The sequence below is a fragment of the Xyrauchen texanus genome, chromosome 20 (genome assembly GCF_025860055.1).
Source record: "Xyrauchen texanus isolate HMW12.3.18 chromosome 20, RBS_HiC_50CHRs, whole genome shotgun sequence".
NCBI classification, from domain to species: Eukaryota; Metazoa; Chordata; class Actinopteri; order Cypriniformes; family Catostomidae; genus Xyrauchen; species Xyrauchen texanus.
The window spans coordinates 15,816,556-15,838,810 of NC_068295.1; the positions used below are offsets into that span (position 1 = coordinate 15,816,556).

Genomic DNA, 22,255 nt, shown 5'->3' on the forward strand with positions numbered 1-22,255 from the left:
ACACATCTGGGATGGCATGAGGGTGATAGTATGATGAGAGAATTTTAATTTTTGGATGAACTATCCCTTTAAGTCCCAATCAACACTCTTTTCATTAAACATTAGTAAAATCAAATAAAATCAAACAGAAAATTGCTGAGTAAAAAAAAGTGCTTACTCAAGATAGAAGACAATGAGAACATGCTTGTTTTTAATTTTAAGTGAAGTGCCATTATTTAGTAAATTAGGATAGTGATTGGACTTTTTATTATCCAGCTTTGAAAGCAATAATGAGAGAATGTATAGAAAAGATTTAGAGATATATGATTTGTACTATATAATTATTCATGAAAAAGTTTGGCTTTAACCTACTGAATGACAGATGCTTTTTCTGCCATCTTAAAGCATGGGTCAAAGTGCTTTTATATGGTATAAGAACAAAGTTGCATGTGACCGACGCCTCTGAAATGTTTGTTTGCATCATGTGTTTTTACAGAAGAATGTCTAAAATTATGGACAGGTGGACAAGGGCTTGTTTGAAACACATAATTTCCATTGTAGGATGCAAATACAAACAGTTTGGCATTTATTAGTGCACTCATTTAGAAACTAAATTTAAAACAGAAATCAAATGCCCTGTGTGTATTTGTGAATTGAATTAAGTTCATTGTGTATTAATTTTAGTAGCTACATGCACACATGGCTAGAGGATGCATATCATTTTTATTCAAATACTTTATAGTTAGGGATAGAAGGGATAAGTTCACCCAAAAATGAAAATTCTCTCATCATTAACTCATCCTCATGCCATCCCATATATGTTTGACTTTCTTCCGCTTCCGAACACAAACAAAGATTTTAAGATTTTTCAGCTTCATAAGTCCATACAAAGCAAGTGAATGGGTACCACAATTTTGAAGTAAAAAAAAATTAAAGGCAGCATAAATGTAATCCAAAAAACGCCAGTGGTTTAATCAATATCTTTAGAAGCGATATGATTAGTGTTACGAACACTGAGAGCGCCTCCCCCTCCAGTCATCGGAGATCTGATTCACCGGAGTATTGACCGCTAAGACTACATTTCCCATAAGCCCGCATACCTAGGTCTGATTACTCCACAGCTGTTCCCTGTTTCCCACGCTCTATTTAAACTGTTCAGTCTACTCACTCTTTGCGAAGTCTTGTTTGCTCCGGCGACTCTACCAAGCAAGTTATTCTCTGGTTTACCTTCTAGTCATTCTGTGTACCGTTCCTGCCTGTTGTTTAGACCCTGATAGTTTGCTGCCTGCCCTGTTTATCTCTTGCCTGTCCAGTTCTACGATTGTTTGCTGCCTGCCCTGATCTCTGCTTGTTCTAGTTACTCTTCTGCCTGCATTCTACATTCTCTGTTTGCCTGCCATTGACTCTGCCTGTACGACTGTTGTGCTGTCTTTAATAAAATACCGCAGATGGATCCCAACTTGCCTGAGACTTCATTACAGAAGACTTCGCCACACCATGATCCAGCGGTGATTTCACGTATGACGGAGGAGCTCACAGCCCAAGCTAATCAGCTGTCAGCTCAACAACAGCAACTCGTTCGGCTTACGGCAGCAGTTGAAGAGATGATGTGCTCCATGCAGGTACTGCATCAGCCGACATCCGCACCGGCTCCCGCAATACCTCCAGCCGGCTCGGCGACGACTGCCACGCCCCTCGTAGTAACCTCCACGAGCCCACGACTCGCGCTGCCGGAGAAGTTTGACGGTTCACCGTCGAAATGCAAGGGGTTCGTCATGCAATGCTCCTTGTTTCTTTCTCATCAACCGGCACTTTACCCCTCTGACGAAAGCAAAATCCTTCTGATGAACTCCGTCCTCACTGGCAGAGCCCTAGATTGGGCGACCGCACTTTGGACCAGCCAAGGATTCGCTCAATTTACCTTTGACTCCTTCCGACAAGGTTTGATTGACGTTTTCAATCACCCTGAGGGCGGCAAGAACACCGGCGAGCAACTTTTGGCTCTCCGCCAAGGAACACGGACGGCTGCGGACTACGCACTCTCCTTTCGAACCCTCGCAGCCCAAACGGGCTGGCTCGAATCCACCCACAAACTTCTCTTCCGGCAGGGCCTCGATGCAGATCTCCAGTCCGAGCTGGCTTGTCGTGACGAAGGTATTTCTCTAGAGCAGTTCATCAACTTGGCAATCCGCATAGACAACCTCATTCGTTCCAGACGTCTTGCTCGGTGGTCGACCTCTCTCTCTTCAGTGCCCCAACCAACCAACACTTCAGAACCCATGCAGGTCGACCGGTCGCACATCTCCCCCGAGGAAAGGGAAAGCCGTTACGCCAACCGCCTCTGTCTCTACTGCGGTCAAGCGGGACATCAACGCATCAGCTGCCCGACGCCCTTCACAAGCTTCACATCCTGGGGTGAGTCTGCTCGTTTCCTCTACTTTGCCTGGAACCAGTCTCGAAGTACCCATTGAAATAACCTTCCGGTCAACCAGTATTGACTCCCAAGCTTTGATTGACTCTGGGGCGGCGGGAATTTTATCGATGAATTGTTCTGTGAACAGTATAAAATTCCCCTGACGGCGTGTAATCCTCCTTTGACAGTGGCGGCGCTAGATGGTCGTCCCCTGGGATCCGGTAAAGTGTGTTACACCACCCGTGACCTCCTCCTGCAGGTGGGGGCACTGCACACCGAAACCATACGCTTCTATGTCATCCAATCTCCTCGCAATCCTGTAATCCTTGGCTTCCCCTGGCTCCGACTACACAACCCACGAATTTCCTGGCGGAACAATCAACTCACTCAGTGGGGCCCCACTTGCTCTATGAAATGCCTACACTCCATTCGACCTACCTCCGTGGGGGCCGCCCACGTCACAAAGAACTTCGACACAGTTCCCGCTATTCCTTCGGCATACGCCGACCTCAGTGAAGCCTTCAGCAAGGCCAAGGCGTCACAACTCCCACCACATCGGTCCAGCGACTGCGCCATCGAGTTCCACCCCGGAGCTTCACCGCCCCGTGGCAGAATCTATCCCCTGTCAGAACCTGAATCTCTTGCCATGAAATCCTACATAGAGGAGGAGCTAGCCAAGGGGTTCATCAGACACTCCACCTCTCCAGCCGCAGCCGGCTTCTTCTTCGTGGGCAAGAAGGACAGCTCGTTACGCCCCTGTATCGACTATCGTGGCCTGAACGACGTCACAGTAAAATTCCGATACCCATTGCCCCTGGTTCCCTCAGCCCTGGAACAACTATGGTCGGCCAAGTTCTATACTAAACTGGACCTCCGAAGTGCCTATAATCTGATTCTCATCCGGGAGGGGGACAAGTGGAAGACTGCCTTTTCTACCACCAGCGGCCATTATGAATACCGGGTCATGCCGTTCGGCCTGTCCAACAGCCCTTCAGTGTTCCAATCTTACATCAATGACGTCTTCAGGGACATGCTCAATAGGTGCCTGATTGTGTACATCGACGACATCTTGATTTACTCTGATTCCCTCGAGGAACACATCGTCCAGGTGAGAGCGGTCCTGAAGCGACTTATCCAGCACCAGTTATATGCCAAGGCCGAGAAATGTGAGTTCCACCTGAGATCTGTTGCCTTCCTGGGGTACATCATTAGCCCCGAAGGGGTGGCCATGGACGATAGTAAGGTCCAAGCCGTACTGAACTGGCCCCAACCTACCACGGTGAAAGAACTCCAACGCTTTCTGGGATTCTCCAACTTTTACCGAAGATTCATCAGAAACTTCAGCACCGTCGCCGCACCCCTCACCAACCTGGTAAAGGAGAATCAACACAAACTCCACTGGACCCCCGACTCCCTCCGGGCCTTCGCTCAGCTAAAGGAGCGCTTCACCTCTGCACCCATTCTGCACCACCCAGACCCTGACATACCTTTCGTTGTGGAGGTGGACGCCTCGAACACGGGCATTGGAGCGATCCTCTCCCAGCGTCAAGGTAACCCTCCTAAGCTGTTTCCCTGCGCCTACTACTCCCGCAAACTCTCTTCAGCCGAGCGAAATTATGACGTCGGCAACCGTGAGCTCCTAGCTATGAAAGCCGCGCTGGAGGAGTGGCGACATTGGTTGGAGGGGTCCAGACATCCGTTCCAAGTTTTCACGGATCATCGCAATCTTGAATATCTTCGCTCTGCCAAGAGACTCAACCCCAGGCAAGCCAGATGGGCTCTATTCTTTACTCGCTTTGAGTTCACCATTTCCTACCTTCCCGGGTCCAAGAATGGATCTTGACAACACGAAGCCACACCTCCACGTTGCAGCACCGAACCCATAGTTCCGTCCGAGTTGTTTCTGGCCCCCATCCAGTGGGACCTCATGGCAGACATCACCCAGGCCCATGCCTCCGCTCCGTCACCACCTGAATGTCCGGCCAACCAGACCTTTGTACCTCCCAGTCTACGGGAGAGGACCATGCACTGGGTACATGATGCACCACACTCCGGTCACCCGGGCATCACAGCCACCACCCGCCTGCTACGGAACCGCTTCTGGTGGGAGACTTTGTCGGAAGACGCGGCCGACTTTGTTAACAAGTGCCAAGCCTGCAATGTCACCAAAACCCCCAAACAACCGCCAGCCGGCCTGCTTCAACCGCTTCCCATACCTCGACGTCCCTGGTCGCACATCGCTGTGGACTTTATCACGGACCTACCCAACTCTCTACACCATACCACCATTCTAACAGTAATTGACCGTTTCTCCAAGGCCTGCCGTCTCATCTCGCTGCCCAAACTGCCCTCTGCCCTGGAGACCGCCAAATACCTGTTCCAATATGTCTTTCGGTACTATGGGCTCCCTGAGGACATCGTCTCCGACCGGGGCCCACAATTCATGTCCCGGGTATGGAGGGCTTTCTTCCAACGCCTGAACGTCAACGTCAGCCTCACTTCCGGGTACCATCCTCAGTCCAATGGTCAGACGGAACGCCTGAATCAGGAAATTACAAGATTCCTCCGAACGTACTGCCATCGCAATCAGGCGGATTGGAGTCGCTACCTTCCGTGGGCCGAGTATGCCCAGAACTCCCTCCTCAAACCCTCGACCAACCTGACACCATTCCAGTGTATCCTGGGTTACCAACCCCCTCTCTTCCCGTGGTCCGGCGAACCCTCCGAAGTCCCCGCAGTCAACGACTGGCTGCAACGCAGTGAGGCAGTGTGGGACCAGGCCCACGTCCACCTTCAACGGGCGGTGAATCATTCCAGAGAACAAGCCAACCGTCACCGTTGTCCCGGCCCCATTTACGTCCCTGGCCAATGGGTTTGGCTCTCAACCCCAGACATCCGCATGCAACTACCATGCAAAAAACTCAGTCCTAGGCATGTGGGTCCCTTCAAAATTCTTAGACAGATCAATCCAGTTTCTTTCCGTTTGCAACTCCCTACTAATTACCGTATTTCTCCTACTTTCCATGTCTCCCTGCTCAAACCGGCTGATGCTCCGAGGACTGAGGAGGGGGCGGCTCCCGGGCCCCTCCCCATGATTGTGGGCGGTGAGGAGGCCTTCCTGGTGCGCACCCTGCTCGACTCCAGGCGTCACCGAGGTCAGATCCAGTACCTGGTGGATTGGGAGGGGTACGGCCGGAAGAAAGATCCTGGGTCAGCGCCAATGACATCCTGGACCCTAACCTCATTACTGAGTTCCACCAGATCTACCCGGAAAGACCGGCCCCTCGACCTCGGGGAAGACCTCGACGCAGGTCGCATCCTCGGGGGGCTCTGTTACGAACACTGAGAGCGCCTCCCCCTCCAGTCATCGGAGATCTGATTCACCGGAGTATTGACCGCTAAGACTACATTTCCCATAAGCCCGCATACCTAGGTCTGATTACTCCCTGTTTCCCACGCTCTATTTAAACTGTTCAGTCTACTCACTCTTTGCGAAGTCTTGTTTGCTCCGGCGACTCTACCAAGCAAGTTATTCTCTGGTTTACCTTCTAGTCATTCTGTGTACCGTTCCTGCCTGTTGTTTAGACCCTGATAGTTTGCTGCCTGTCCTGTTTATCTCTTGCCTGTCCAGTTCTACGATTGTTTGCTGCCTGCCCTGATCTCTGCCTGTTCTAGTTACTCTTCTGCCTGCCTTCTACATTCTCTGTTTGCCTGCCATTGACCCTGCCTGTACGACTTTTGTGCTGTATTTAATAAAATACCGCAGATGGATCCCAACTTGCCTGAGACTTCATTACAATTAGTATGTGTGAGAACCAGGTCACTATTTAAGCCCTTTTTAATTATCAAACTTCACTTTCTTTGTTGGCGATTTGCGTTCTTTGTGCATATCGCCACCCACTCAGAACAGAGGAGAATTTATGAAATAATAAAAACTGAAATAAATATGAAGCTGTTTCTCACCCACACCTATCATATTGCTTCAGAAGATATAGTGATTCAATTTATGGTGCCTTTATGTGCATTTTGGAGCTTCAACATTTTGGTACCTATTCATTTAGTATTCCATTGTATGAACCTACAGAGCTAAGATATGTTTCTAAAACTCTTTGTTCCTGTTCAGCAGAATAAAGTAAGTCATATACATCTGAGATGGCATGAGGGGGAATAAATTATGAGAGTATTTTCATTTTTGGGTGAACTATCCCTTTAAGATTGGATTGGATGTGGAGTCTTTTTCAATTGCTATAATTTTTGTTAGGCAAAGATTGCATTGCTCAGTTTGTGAAAATATTTGTGGATGCACTTCATTACACTAAATCATTAAAAACTTAGCCAAGTGCCCAGCATGCTGTATATAGAAACTATGGTGGACAGGCCCAGATTTTGCAGAGATATAATCTAAGACAAGGATGGAAGCTTTCACATTTTAGGTCACTACATACAGGGCCGGCGCTGGCCATATTGATGCCCTAAGTAAGGGCAGACGGTGGACTTTATGGTGCCCTCCTAGGGCAAGATGGTGCCCCCCTAGAGAGTTGGTGCCCTACGCAGACTGCATAGTCTGCTTATAGGGAGTGGCGGTATTGACTACATAATTCCCATATTTCCATTTGTGTCATTTCATAGTTTTAATGATTTTACTATCATTCTAAAATGTGGAAAATAACAAGAATGGGTAGGTGTGTCCAAACTTTTGATTGGTAGACTGGAATGGTCTAAGATGTATTTGGGGAGCTGAAACACAAAGCTAGAGCTCTAGGCTAGATCCTCTGACACACACATGGGTTGAGCGTGTGTGGGCTCTGACTGAGTCTGCCAAGTCAATCCATAAAGCCATGGGATGAAAGGATCATTGGTGTCAGAAGTGACCTTTGACCTCTCTCTATTTCTTTCCCAGCTGGTATAAATTCAAAGGGGAGACACCAAACACTCTTGTCTGTCTGGAGTCAGTGTTCTGAGAGCAAGAAAGTGAGGGATGCAGCAGAGATAAGCGTTTATGGGTATGTGGTGATGAAGAGCTTCAGAGGATGGTGAGATTTTTCCTTTCCACACTGTTGATTCTGGCGTAAAACCAGAAATAGCCAGCAGGGATCAGTCATTCTCAACTTTACTGCAGCTAGTGTAATAATGAATTATCTAAAAATATTATTCAAACAAAACACCAAATATGGAATGGCAGAATATCTCAGAAATACACAAACCCATGCCCATCTAAACTTAATGAAATAGCTTTTTAAACATATATACCTACCTGTACATTACATAAATGTTCTTGGACAGCTTTTTAGCTTTACTCATCAGTAGTACTGAGCTTTCCCTTATCTCTCTCTCTCTGGAGTTTTTTGGGCATGAAAATGTATTCAGCACCAAATCACCTGTAATGGTGTTCATGCTTTAAACCCCTCATGAGTCAAACTGCCCCTTTAACCAGCAACAGAGTGTGGGAGAGTTGAAGTCCTGGCCACTGCACCGACAGGGCTTGCGTTTTTTCATATGGAGTATGACATTTTTCATTTTAACCAGGCAGTTTACATACTTCCTCAACTTCCAGCTAACTTTGTTCATGTGCTATCCTGTATGCGTATGCATTCATTACAGAGCAAATGTATGTGCAAAAGTGTGTGTGTGTGTGTGTGTGGTGAGTCTCTGGTGCTTTTGCGCATGGTCAAAAGACCTACCACACAAACCTGAACCATACCTGAACTCACACAAACCATGCAAAATTTCAGTCTTGTTCAGCTCTCTGCCCCAACTCTCATATATAATCACACACACACACACACACACACACACACTTATTGAACTCTTGCTATACCATGTCAGGGTGTGTGCCCTGTCGAGGTGGGGGTGAGGTATTTATGGGTAAAAGGTCATTACTCTCGCTCTCTTGTGTGTGTGTGTGTGTGTGTGTGTGTGTGTGTGTGTGTGTGTGTGTGTGTGTGTGTGTGTGTGTGTGTGTGTGTACTGGATGGTATTACTCAGTATTTCGGAATGGCAACAGCTGCAGCAGGAGGGCTTTAATAGAAGTAAAAACAAAAAACTGAGAAAGAAAGAGAGAGTAAATGATGGAGTGAGTGTTTGGGTAGACGAGTAACAAATGAGTGACAGGGAGAGAGAGCAGAGGGGACAGAACAGAAGTGTTTGAGAGCAGAGGCGAAAGTGTGTGACATGGGGCAGGATAAGTGTGTGTGTTCTGCTAAAAGGAACTCCAGATGTGATGTGGTCTCTGCTCTGACCAAGCACAATTAAAGGGCAGAGAGAGAGAGAGAGAGAGAGAGAGAGAGAGAGAGAGAGAGAGAGGATTCTCAGAGAACAATAATATGTCACTTCAGAGCTAAGAAAGAGTGTGTGATTGTGTGTGTTGCAGCTTTTTAACAGAGTCTTCAGAATGATTTACTGAATGTCTATGACACAGGATCACAGTTACTGATGGACCATGAAAATCAATTCAGGACAAAAGACTAGAAAAGTTCAGGAAAAAAGCAGATGTTAGCTTAAAAGGACCAATCAGCATGAATAGAAATCAGACAGACACAGTAAAATCGCTTTCTGTAGGCAACAGCTAACATTCAGCAGATGTTTCTGTTGGTAAAAGTGTGTATGAATATAGACTGTGGTCTAAAGGTAAAGCAGCAGGACTGAAAGCAGGCCAGAAAGAGAAAGAACCACTAATACAATGCATATTTAATTTCTTCTTAATTTTCTCATTTCCCAGCATGAAATTATGTTTTAAAAGGCTCTTTCCCCATGCAATCTCAGCCAAGTTTACCCAGAACACCCAGATTACCCAATTTACCTAATTTATAAGCACTCAAGATTTAACCCTTAAATGCATTGGAATTTCACCTAACACTTGTACATGTTCAGGTCTTTAGAGACCCAGCACTTACCTTAGCACTTATGTCTATCACAAATGGTTCTATAAAATGCCCAGATAGTGTCACATTTTCAAAATACCTTCAAGACATGTGTTATACTTGCTATAGTTTACTTCCATGTTGTTTCTTCATCATATAGCAATGTAAATCAAGTCAATCACTGAAACATCAGTGCCACCTCGAGTAACAAATAGCATGTGATGGTACGTGTAAATGCATATGGTATACTGATTGTTGCTCAGAAAATCAACGGGATATACTGTAGTATTTATTTTTATGAATGTGGAACTAATTCCACTTGCAATATACAAAGAAATAGATATCATGTGAAACTAAAATGTATATACATGTGAAATAATAAAAATAGCAATTTTGAAACTTTTTTGTGTGTTATTCATATTTATAAGAGAGAGAGATCAAGGAATATTAAAGAGGCGTGGGCACAGGTGAAATGAGGTTCCGAATCACTAAAGACCCAAGGTATGCGTTTAAGAGTTAGTGAAAGGACAAATCTCATGAAATCTGTGAAGAAAATCTCCATAGCAATTCACCCCAAAATCAATAGGAAAAAAATCTGAAATTAAATTTAGCAAAATTATGAAGCCTTTTCTTTGGGACCATTAAGATTATTTTGCATTGTGACATTATTTTCATGACACTTAAACACATTTCTCCCCCAATTATTATTGCAGTAATACAAAAATCTTACACTCGTTACTGTAAAGAATGAAGAATAATAGACTCCAGTCGTATCAGTATCCTTATAAATGCTGTTTTATTCTACATGGAGAGGGTCCGCACATGGGGGCTGCAATGTTAGAATCACATGACCAGCCAAATACTTCTCGCGTAATCTCAGTAATCGTCCTGTTATTTGACACTTTCACGCATTGATTAAAGTAATCATGGCTGACTGTGATTACTACATTTCTACAATGGCACCTGAAACTGAAAACTATTGATTTTTAACAATGCTGCATCCAAGCTGCTAGGTGTCAGTGTAAGTCCAAGATGACACAAAGACAAAAGTTACTGAGTGTGCCTTTAATTGTCATGAAAATAATGGGGGAAATGAAATAATCTTCGTTTTTCGTGAGATTAATCGAAATACCAGTCATCCGCACTGCAACAACCACTTCATGCCATTACGTCATGGTTTTTACGTGTTAGAAGATATCACACAAAGCAGTTACGTACCTACTTTGTGGTATCACTCAAGGTATTTGCATTCCTGCTTTATGTGCTTCATGGTGTCACATAATGCAGTTATATACCTGCTATGTTATGTCACACAAAGCATGTATTTGCCATGTCAATCTTTTGTCTTATCCTTGACCACTATATACACCTCTTACCTGCAGCCAAATATATCTGGAATCTTGTCTGAGATCCTGCCCTGAGCTGTCAAATGAAGAAATATTTAACTTGTGGACTTTTTTAATAGAAAGTTGCTTTAATTACATAGCCCAGAAATCGTGCAAGTACATAAACCTAACATTTCACCATGCATGCGTGTGTGTGTGTTTTGAAATGCCTTACTTTGGGCGGTCTCTCAAGCTAATGCAGCATATTAGAAACAGCAGGAGAGAGCAAAGGCCAAAGACTACAGACACGCACACACACAAACTCACACACACTCACAGAGCATTTGTTTTCCATTATCTGACTTACAGAGAACCCTCTGTCTAAATCAATGAAGGAAAATCAGCCCGTCCATCAATTTTACTCGAACACACACACAGCCATGCAAACCAGCAAAAACACACACTAAAGCTCAGATATGTTAGACTAAACATGGATTGCAGACTATTCTATTCCAGATGCCACAATACATGATGCATTACACAAGCAAATCAGAATACAGTTTGAATTGTTACTTCCATTTATTTAATTAATTCAACATAAAAATATCAAATATATTTAAAAATGCCTTAATTCTCCTCTTGGACAGATAAGATAATCATTGTAGCAATGTTAAAAACATTACAGTTCTGTATTTAAAAGCGTAAATAGATGGAAAAACTTGCACTCTAATTATAAATCATCACAGAAATTATATGGGATGTGTTATAGGGATTCCTAAATCCTTTGAAAAATCTTCATAATTGGAATCCACATCAGCACACTCCGATTTGACTTTTAAATGCAGTGGCATAATCATCAACCCAGAGTTTGTCAGCCAGGCAAACATGTATTCCAATCCATTAACAAACATCTGTGTAAATTGAAGGCAGCTTAACCGCCTTCAAGTTATTTTACCCCAAACCACATACTCAACTATTGAGAACAACTCCTTCATTCATTGGTCTCATCGGTTTTTCCAAGCCTCACAGCAGTCTTGTCTGATTAAGAAATTGTCATACTCTGTTGTTCAGTCATTTAGTTTTGATTATTAAGCATTTCAGTGCTGTGCTGGAAATTTTCACATTGTGCATTTGATAGTGCCTCTGTCTACTCCATTGTTTGGAACTCAGGTGTTATAACACTGTTATAAGATTATTATAAGTGTGTCATAACAGCACAGTTGTCTCATCTCAAGATTTCCTGGAAGAGTAATTTTAAGTAGTATTTGGTACAATAAATGGAGACTGACTGGTGTGTAACCTGTAAAACAAGGCTCCTCTTCAAGGCAGGAGGTGCTGAGCTTACAAATCATGCAATGAGTCCCACAATGATGAATTAAAATATCAGGGACCTTGAACCCAGGAGACACCCAGGAGATGTTCCAACAACCTAGTGCAAAGCAAGATGTGTATGTGGTGCTAAGTGTGTAGAGTGGAATAGATTTGAAAGATTGTAGATACACCAGCTGAGTTGAGTGATCTGACTGACTCAGAGCTGATTCTCAAAAAGAACATTCCCGGATACACAAATAACAAACATGTGGAGGTCGTAGAACCTGGAAACACAGAGAACAGTTGCTGGTGGACACATGTAAAACATACAGAGTCACCAAAAGATATTCAGTCACTTAAACCAAAAGGTGTCAAGGTGATTTTTAGTGGACGTATGACATCAGTTCACCTCAAGTTCACATAGGTACCCTAGCAGATTAACTACAGATGTAGTCAATTACATTAACTATGGATATGTTCTACAAAGTCTATCAGAAAATCTATTGGGTCATCATTTGAAGCCTTACAAACCTGGTTTGATACTGTTATACTAAAGACATTCCCAATTTTTTAAGCGACTTAAGTGTCCAAATGTGTTTTGGGGCCAATGTATCTTAACAGTTAAAGAATAAAGCACATAAAAGCATGTGCACACCCACTCACCCACAACACTGAAGACATTCCTGATGTCAGGGAAAAAATTGCGAGCAGCAGCACAAGAGTGAGGATGAAAATATAGGAAAGACAATGAGAGAGCCAGGAGAACTCCCTCTCTCTCCCCTGAATAACATCAACAAAGACTTACGTGCCTGAGGAAGAGAAAATAATTTAAGCTGGGCACTGACACATGGGTGTATTTTCTGGATATCTTATTTGAATCGTTCAGAGCCTCACTGGGAAGTGAATGAGCGGTATGGCGAGCAGGACAGCCATACCGCTCATTCAAGACGCACTGACATCACAAAAACATCCCATGGTAAGTAGGTATCATATCCTAGCAACAGCTCTGTTAACCTGTGCTGTAGATAAAGGATGTTTGATCAGATCAATCCACTGATCATAGCCATTTACAGATTTAAGGGGCTCAAAAGGTAGAGAAAATATTCCAGGGGTGCTCAGTCTACCTCCTGGAGTTCTGCCTTCCAGCAGTGGTTAGATCAAACTCTAAACAAACATTCCTGAAACAGCTAATCAAGGTCTTGTTTGGAATTAAATACTAGCATGCTGTTTACTGCATACTGTACTGCTTACAATTAGTTTTTAAATAATATGGATGCATCCGAAAGCTGACAAATGCTGCCTTTGGAGGCTTTATATGGAATTAGACACATTCTAACACATCATGGCACATTCAAATCTAATTTTTGTGTCACATCCTCTCAGACGGACGGGTTTATCCATGTCCCTTTTTAATTTGTGATTTTATTTAATTAAGACTCAATTGCAACTGAAAAATAAGCATTGAATTTACTAAATATTTGCTTGGTTACTTAAGTTAATTTGAATTTGTTTTAGATCATTAGACATGTTATAGTACTTTGCAAAGCTGTCCAAAACCGGTGTCCTTACCAAAAGCCTTCATATGCAAATCAGTATGCATTGTGCAGCATTAAACATTTCAAACAGTAGCATGTTACAGTGCTGTTTATTTCCAAGAATTAAATATGCATTTAATGTAAAACTATTATTTTGCAGTTTTATCCAATTTTGTGTTACAACATCAGGCAGTCTGATCATAATAAAATTGTGACTACTATTACTTCATTTGTGATACTAAAATAATAGAAGATCTGGAAAGCAATTGCATTGTGGGATATACAATTTGCAAATGTAGGTCATCCAAGTACATTCCTTTTTGGGAGGGGGATTTTCTCCCCAATTTGGCATGCCCAATTCCCAGTATGCTCCAAGTCCTGATGGTGGTGTAGTAACTCGCCTCAGGGTGGCGGAGGACGAATCTCAGTTGCCTCCACGTCTGAGACAGTCAATCTGCGCATCTTATCACATGGTTAGAATGTGAGGAGGCTCACTCTATTCTCCGTAGCATCCATGCACAACTCACCACACGCCCCACCGAGAGTGAGAACCACATTATAGCGACCACGAGGAGGTTAACCCAACGTTACTCTACCCACCCTAGCAACCGGTCCAACTGGTTGCTTAGGAAGCCTGACTGGAGTCACTCAGCATGCCCTGATTTCAAACTTGCAGAGATCAAGTAAACCTCAAATCTAAAAATGCTGCTGACATTTGTCACATTCTGCATTCTCCTCTTAGTGGGTCTACAATACACACACACATACACTCAGTAAAGAAACAACAGACTATACTGTATTTAATATGCTAGATGTACAAAAAACAATACTGCTGTGTACTGACTTGTGTAGTTCACAGTAAATGGGTAAAACCACTGTATGGCATAAGAAGGAGAAAGCCATGGTAGGGATGGCATAAGCACTCTGCAATGTACACACACAGTGATTTCTCACCCTCCTGGTGTGTGTAAGGTTATGCTATAATATTACCACTAATATTTGTGTTCCTAATAGTCCTGCAAGGCGGTCTTAAAAAAAACAAAACATATTTCTCATTTCTCAGTAAAATACACACACTCACCTTACTAGAGATCACAAACAGCTGTGGGGTACACTCAGAGGTATTTCAGATAGAAAAATAAAATGCTTAAATTAATTGATGTGACGGTAAATTGGCACAAAATCAGGATAGTACAAGAATAAAAAGCTGCTCTATGTTTTGGATATTTAGGTCACTATAACTGCAAGTATATTGACACACGTTCGCCATACAGCATAAGGAACTAAAGGCATTGGTCTCTGGCTCAAGGGGGTCAAAGGTCACTTCCAGCATTAAGACAGAGCTCCTTCCTGTCTATGGAGGGCTGGATCACATCAACCTGCACAGATTATCTGAGTGTGTCTGTGTTTGTAATAGATGAATGGCTATATCTAATTGCTAATGGCTATATATAATTGTCAACTGTCAAAAAGGTGACTGGCTCTTTTACCTGTAAAGCGGGACTTTCTTTTTGGGTGTTCCATTCATTTTAATACAAATGGTCCATCTGAGCTAAACTGTCTCTGGTTATGTGGAGGTTGAAGATTAACTGTATTGTTTTCTTATATTATGGTGCGGTCTAGGTTGTGTTTTAGATATCCAGGCAATTCTAGTGTGTGGGGGTGAGTGTGAGTGTGGGTCTGTACCAGGTTCATAGTGGAATTAATTGGGAGAGGGCTGGGAATGGACCATTTTTTCCATCACCACCTGTGAGTAAGAACAAAACATCAGCACGGGTGTGAGAGAGAGAGCAAAAAAGAACGAAAGATATAATGAAAGACTCACCACTACAGTAAAGAACAACATGAAGAGGAATGCAAGACTGCTGGTGTATCCCAGGAAACCTGATAATTTTTTTTAAATGTTCACAAATATAGTGAAAAAAAAAAAAAAAAAAGAAAATACTTACAACCTTTGGAAGTAGAGCCAATGGTGTCAGCGGCACAAATACAGTGACAAAAATTAATAATGTAGCTCGACCTCGTACCACTTTCTACAGAGACAGATGAGAGAAAGAAATGGAGGAAGAAATGAATGACAAAGTGAGAGAGATGTCTCTTTGCAATTTTGTAATCTGTTCATGTATTTGCATGTGAAATCAAAATAGGAATTTTGAGGCTTTAATGTTTATAGGGTGCAACAGTGCCCACTGATATTTTCAGCCATCTTTGTTACCGAAGTGTTTCCAATTCACTTTTTCCCATAGGGATTTCATAAAATTCTTAATTTAAAAAAAAAGAAAAGAAATCCAAGCCATGAACCAAACCAACCAGCTCTGAGGTGAATCACAATATTACAAACTTTGATTTAAAGCAAAAATTATTTGAAAATCGGACAAAGGTACAAGACCGTGTACTTAAAGAATGTAGATATTTTGATGATTTTTTTTTTTTGTCCATACAATGCAAGTCAATGGAGTCCAACAATTTCAAGCTCCAAAAAAGGACATAAAGGCAGCATAATGGTAATCCATACCACTCGAGTGGTTTAATCAATGTCTTCTGAAGCGATATGATCTGTTTTGGGTGGGACACATACCAAAATGTAACTTTTTTTTTTTTTTTTTACTATAAAAATGTGTGATCATGACACATTCTCTGATTGGTGGAACTTTCTCTGCTGGATCACGGATAGTGTAGTTCTTCACCAGGTATTCCGCTATTAAACATGATTTTTAAACAATGAAGTTGAAAAAAGTGATTGCGTCAACAGAGGAATATACAAATGATTAAAAACCTTTGAGCTCACGATAGGTCTGTTTTTAAAAGTTTACTTAAAATTAAACACAAGACTATTGGCAATTTGAGTAATATAAGTGTCCTCTGATATGGAGTTGGTCTCTTGTGGTTCTCTTTCATAAACAAGGAGGTACTAGACAGCCCGGCTGATCCACTAGCATAAATGAAGATTAATTACTCCACTGAAAGAAAAATGTTATTTTACGGTAAATGACCAAACTTTCAAGCATTTATACTGTGGTGGGGCTCTGCTTTTTCCTCCTCCCAGAGAGGCAGAGTTGTGATGTTTGTGTGTGTCTGGGTCTGTTCACAGTAATTGTGCTGCTGAAGGGGATCTTGGGCAGGCATGACTCTCATTGGGCGGAACGTGTGAGTGAGATTTACACGAAACGGACCCATAATGCAAACCAGCTGTGAGAGGACGGGGCACAGTTGAACCACAGCTCAGCACAGCGGCTAATAAAATAATGACCGTTACATTCTTTAGCCTGGAATATTTTCTTTTTTCTCTCTTTAGGAAACCTGCTTAAAAGGCAGAGGAAGGGTGTTTTGATGTGTGAAAGTGTAACTATTTCTCTCTTCCACACAGATATTCCTGCGAATGCCATTTTGATCATGACTTTTAACACATCCTACTATATTCAAATGTAATGCCTTTCTCCTCCATGTTTATCTAAATTTCACTAAAACTAAAATTAATTCATAATGTGTAAACTGCATTGTGTATATCAGATGTTTATTGTAATTGTCAAACTGCCATGTTGCTTGGAACTGCTGTTGCACTTGTATATATGGTTGAGTCACAATAAAGGGATTTGATTGATTTTTGATTTGATAATTTCCTCACCCATTTTACTTTCTTATACAGAAAACAAAAGGACATTTTTTTTATGAATATCCCAGTCTATCATTTCAGTACAATGGCAGTTGATAATGACTCACTTTACATAGTGACTTGCCAACTCATTTTTCAGTTATTGAGTGAAAAATTCACAATGAACGAGCTTCTCTCATGCATTCATGAACATGCAAACAAACAAAGATTTTTACTAAAAAAAAGAACGTACATTTTAGGTTGTTTCTTAACAAAACCTACCGTATGCCTAAGGAAGACTTGAAACACGACACCAGAGCCATCTCCTTTTGACTTCCGCATAAGAAAAAGGCATACGGGTTTGGAACAACATGAGGGTAAGTAAATTATGACAGAATTTTCATTTTTGGATCAACTTTTCCTTAAAGATCGCTTACTTAACAGGTTCTTAAAATATACACATGCTCTAAAGTCACAGCCACAATGCACTAACACATCAAGTGATGCATTACATATTTTCCGTTTTGCTGGGATTTTGTCTTACATTTACATTTATGCATTTGGCAGATGCCTTTATCCTAAGCGACTTAAAGAGCACTAATTACAGGGACAATCCCCCTGGAGCAACCTGGAGTTAGGGTTAGTGCCTTGCACAAGTACACCAGCAACCTTCTGATTACCAGTTATGTGCTTAAGCCCACTACGCCACCACCACTCCTTTAATCTTAAAGTCTTAACCAGCTACAAACGTCAACAGCCTTGTGCAACAAGACATAATGCTGGTTCCTTAGTATCTATTTTTGTTATGCTGTGAATGGGTAGCTCTGCCCACAGAGAAATATAATACTCCAGCTCCACATAAATTGTATATGAAACATGTTCTGGTTGGCTGTCATTTTGTCACTTCATACAGAATATCGCTTTTAGTGACGACAGAAATATAGCTTGACAATGTGGGCTTGGATTGCATCTAGTAAGGACAAAATGTTAAGATGCGGTACAGACAAAATATATATTATTTACCCAGAGGCCTCTGTGCTCATGAAACCAGTGATGGTGGCAGGCAGTTCAGTCTTAAAGATGAACATGAAGGTGGACATGGCTAAAGAAACAGAAAAAAAAAAATTTGGTGTTGTTTTAGAATCTACAACTCATGATAAAAACACATTAATCCCCTTCAACTCCATGCCAGAGCATTACCGTACGTACTCTGATCTAACACTAACATGCCAACAGCCATGAGAGAGAAAAAGAACCAATATAGTCACACAAAACCGTAATCACACTGTGTAACAAGGTTAAGGTTGGAAAAGGTGGGAACCGGCTGAACTGTCAAAATAATGTTTAACGCAAACAAAACAAACACACCCATAGCAGCTGCATGTGGCGCTCTCTCTCTCCTGAACTGCTGCATTCACTGCACTTATCTCTTTCCTCATTAGCCTGATTGGAGGCCGGGTGTGTATAGTCACGTCCCCGCCCATCTCATCACACACTGATAATTAACAATGCAATGATTGCTTGAAACCTGACTGAAAACCTGACTGCAGCCAAAAACCACATGTACATGCACTAAAACTATAACTGGCATTCTAAAGACAAATGCATACAGCATTAAAGTGTGATGGATTTACTGTTAAGTCAGAACAAAATACTCACTACTGTTGATTCAGCCAGCAGTGTAGAGTGAAAGACAGACATCAAAAGGAGATTTATATTATTATATAATTTCTATTATTTATACACCATTCTTTACTATAGCCATAGTTTGCATCTAAACTCATATGCTATTTGTTTTGGCAATACCAATGAACAGTTCTGTCTAGCCAATAAAGCACAATTAAGCTGTGGGAGATAAGACAGAAAGAAACTGCATCAGGCTGTGTAATAATAATAATAATAATGGGAAACTGTGTTGAACTTTTAATTATCATTTATACACGAGCTCATGTGTCTCTCCACAGCATACACAAACATATTTATATATAATAACAGAGAATAGAAAGAATAAACACAATAAAAGAGAACAAATTTAAACATTTCCATCTAAGGAATATTTCGGATTCAGAACAATTTAAGCTCAATCGACAGCATTTGTAGCATAAACCACAAAAGTTGTTGACATTACATCATCATAGCAACAAAGTTATAAAATTTGCTATAACTTTACACAGAAAATTTTATCACACTAAAATCATGTTAACATGCATATTTCTTAATTTTTTTATGGATATACTTGTGAGTATGTTAATGTTTACTGATTGGCCCCATTCACTTCCATTCTAAGTGCCTCACTGACACACAGATTGTTGATTTTTTATTTTTTTTTTTTAAGAAAAGGAGGGGCAAGTCAAAATACATTTTGTGGTAATCAACATTGACACAAATGCTGTCGAATAAGCTTAGCTCAAGTCAAATGGTTTTATTGTCGTTCAACCATATACAGTTAGAACAGTACACAGTGAAATGAGACAACGTTCCTCCAAGACCATGGTGCTACATAAAACAACATAGGACAAACACAGATCCACATGAGACTACACAGACTAAATAACATACCTATATAAAGTGTATGTGCAAATGTGTGCAAAAAGTACGGGACAGTACAATAAATTACTAAAAATTAATAGGTAGCTTGTATTGAACCTGGAATATTCCTTTAATATCAATGGTGAAATCAAGATCAGAGTTCAAAGTTTATATAATATGGTTTTCCCCATATAAACTACTACATGTGAAAGTTAAAACCTTACCTCCAATATTCTGAATCAGAATAGTACAGGCCACCAGAATCTGCACAAAACAAATAAATAAGAAAAACAGGAGATAATAATTCAACTGTGAATTCAATTATGAGTTTTCGTTTATCAAAACACATTGGTGTTAATATTTGGCTGGCTTTAACATACTTTTTTGTGAGATAACTGACCTTGCCAGGTCTCCTGAAGGCTGTCTCACAAAGAGCTGCATATGAACGGATGCAAAAGTGAGTTTTGCCAATATTGTGCATTTCTTCAATGTCAATTAGCAACATTTTCACAGTCAGTCAGCAGAAATTTTTGATTTAAGAAAAAATATACAGAGTAAATAGGAGCGAGTAGAGTAAGGAGGTGGTCAAAGGAAAGAGCTGATGTTACCTGTTTTGTCACAGAGGAGCAGCAGGAGATGGATAGAGTAAGCAGCCAAACTGGAGACTACCAGCAACAGAATACTGTGTAAAAACACACACCCACAGGGTTGAAAATACACAATTTGTGCAAAGTATTTGCAATAGGCTTAAATGTGCACGTGTGTTTATACCTAAACCCAATAATACCAGTATTGGCCATGGCATATGAAAGTCCCAGGATTCCACTTCCCATGATCAGATTAAAGGCAGACGAGGTAAAGGATGCGCCTCTAACCTGAACATACTGTGGGACAGATAAACGTTTAGTCTACAACCGAGATTATCAAGATATTAAATATGACAGCTCAGCTCATTGATAACATTTGACCATACTGACAGTATGTTTATACCAGTGGTATGACATGATCGTTATGCCTCAGAGGCTTCTAACAGTAAGGGATAGAACATATCTATTTATTTACCAGGTTCCAAAGTTGCCAATACAACATTGATGCTGTTGAATATCACATACTAGAGAAAGGCATTATAATGCCTAGTGAATGCACTAAAAGAGAAAGCTAGAAGAGCATTCTATGCTATTAAGGGCAAATTTACCCAAAATGACATTCCTGTAACAATCTGGTGTAAGATCTTTGATAGTATTATAATGCCTATTGCTCTGTACGGAAGTGAGGTTTGGGGTCCACTCCGTCTGGCAGATTACTCGAGATGGGACAAACACCCCATAGAATCCCTGCATGCAGAATTCTGTAGAAACATTCTAAGATTTCAGAGATGAACACCTACCAATAAATGCTGGGCCGAACTAGGCAGATACCCCCTTATTATACATATTGAAAAACGATCCCTCAAATTTTGGACACACCTAAATTCAAGTTCCCTAACACACTGCAACATGAAGCCCTAAAACCCAAGAGATGAAGCCTAAAACCAGTCCCCTTTGTCAGCTGGCTCTGAAACTCACAAACCCACTAACAACTAACAAACACCAGTTTCAGACCAGCACTGCTGAACTAAACCAAATCAGAATAAACCAAATCATAAAAGAAAGCAAAAATTCATATTTGGACCATTGGGAAAATTAAAGTAAAAACCAAAGCAAATTGGAATGTTATCGGGCCCTAAACAGAACATACAATCTGGCAGAATATCTGCACACTGTAAGATATCCAAAACAGAGACGGATCCTCACCAAATACAGACTCAGTGATTACAGTCTGGCCATAGAAAAAGGCTGACACAGACAAACATGGCTTCCAAAGGAAGAACGAGTCTGTGCTCACTGTGACACAGGTGAGGTCGAGACAGAGACACACTTTCTCCTTCACTGTGAGAAATTTACAGAGTTGAGAGAGAAATACCTCCACAAACTCTCAAACCTCATGCCACAGTTTTCCAGTTTGGCAGAAACCGATCAGATGCTGGTGTTACTGGGGGAGGACCATCATGCATCAGTTGCAGCAAAATTCATTTTCGAGCTGCACACCCTCAGAAACCAATCACTGCCTTAATGTAATTCATTCACAGTACTTTTATTTTCTTATGTTCATAATGTCATGTTAAATGCATATTTTATTTTATATTGTATAGTGTATATTGTTATTGTAGTTTTTATTGTATTTGATTCATTACCTGGCACCTTATTTTAATTCTATCTTATCATTATTATTTATCTGTTTTGTGTATTAATGCTTTGGCAATATTGTATGTAAACACAATCATGCCAATAAAGTACTTTTATATTGAAATTGAAAGGTAAGACAAAGGGGAACAAAACATTTGCAAAGATCCAATAAAATGACACCATATCAGCCGTTGATGGTGTGGAAGTGACTAGAAATGCCTAAGGCAGCAGATCACACATGAAAAGATATCTTCCATCCATTCCCATTGAAAGCATTTGGGCACAGCTGTTTTTTAAGAATGGTGCCCAATGCCATGTGTATCTGACAGCACAGACACTAATTTCGGCTTAGATTTCTTTAGCATTAAGTTTCATGGTGTACACCGCCAAAAAAAGTTTACACTGATTTAAACTGGCCATTTCTTAGCCGGAGGACTCAGCCAGCGCAGCTTCTCAAGAGCAGCTGCACAGGTTCTGATGACGACA

General features: G+C 41.5%; 1 pseudogene; it reads right to left on the minus strand.

The window, feature by feature from the left end:
* Positions 1 to 11,967: 11,967 nt before the first annotated feature.
* LOC127660325 (probable sodium-coupled neutral amino acid transporter 6) lies at positions 11,968 to 20,548 on the minus strand (annotated as a pseudogene).
* Positions 20,549 to 22,255: the final 1,707 nt, after the last annotated feature.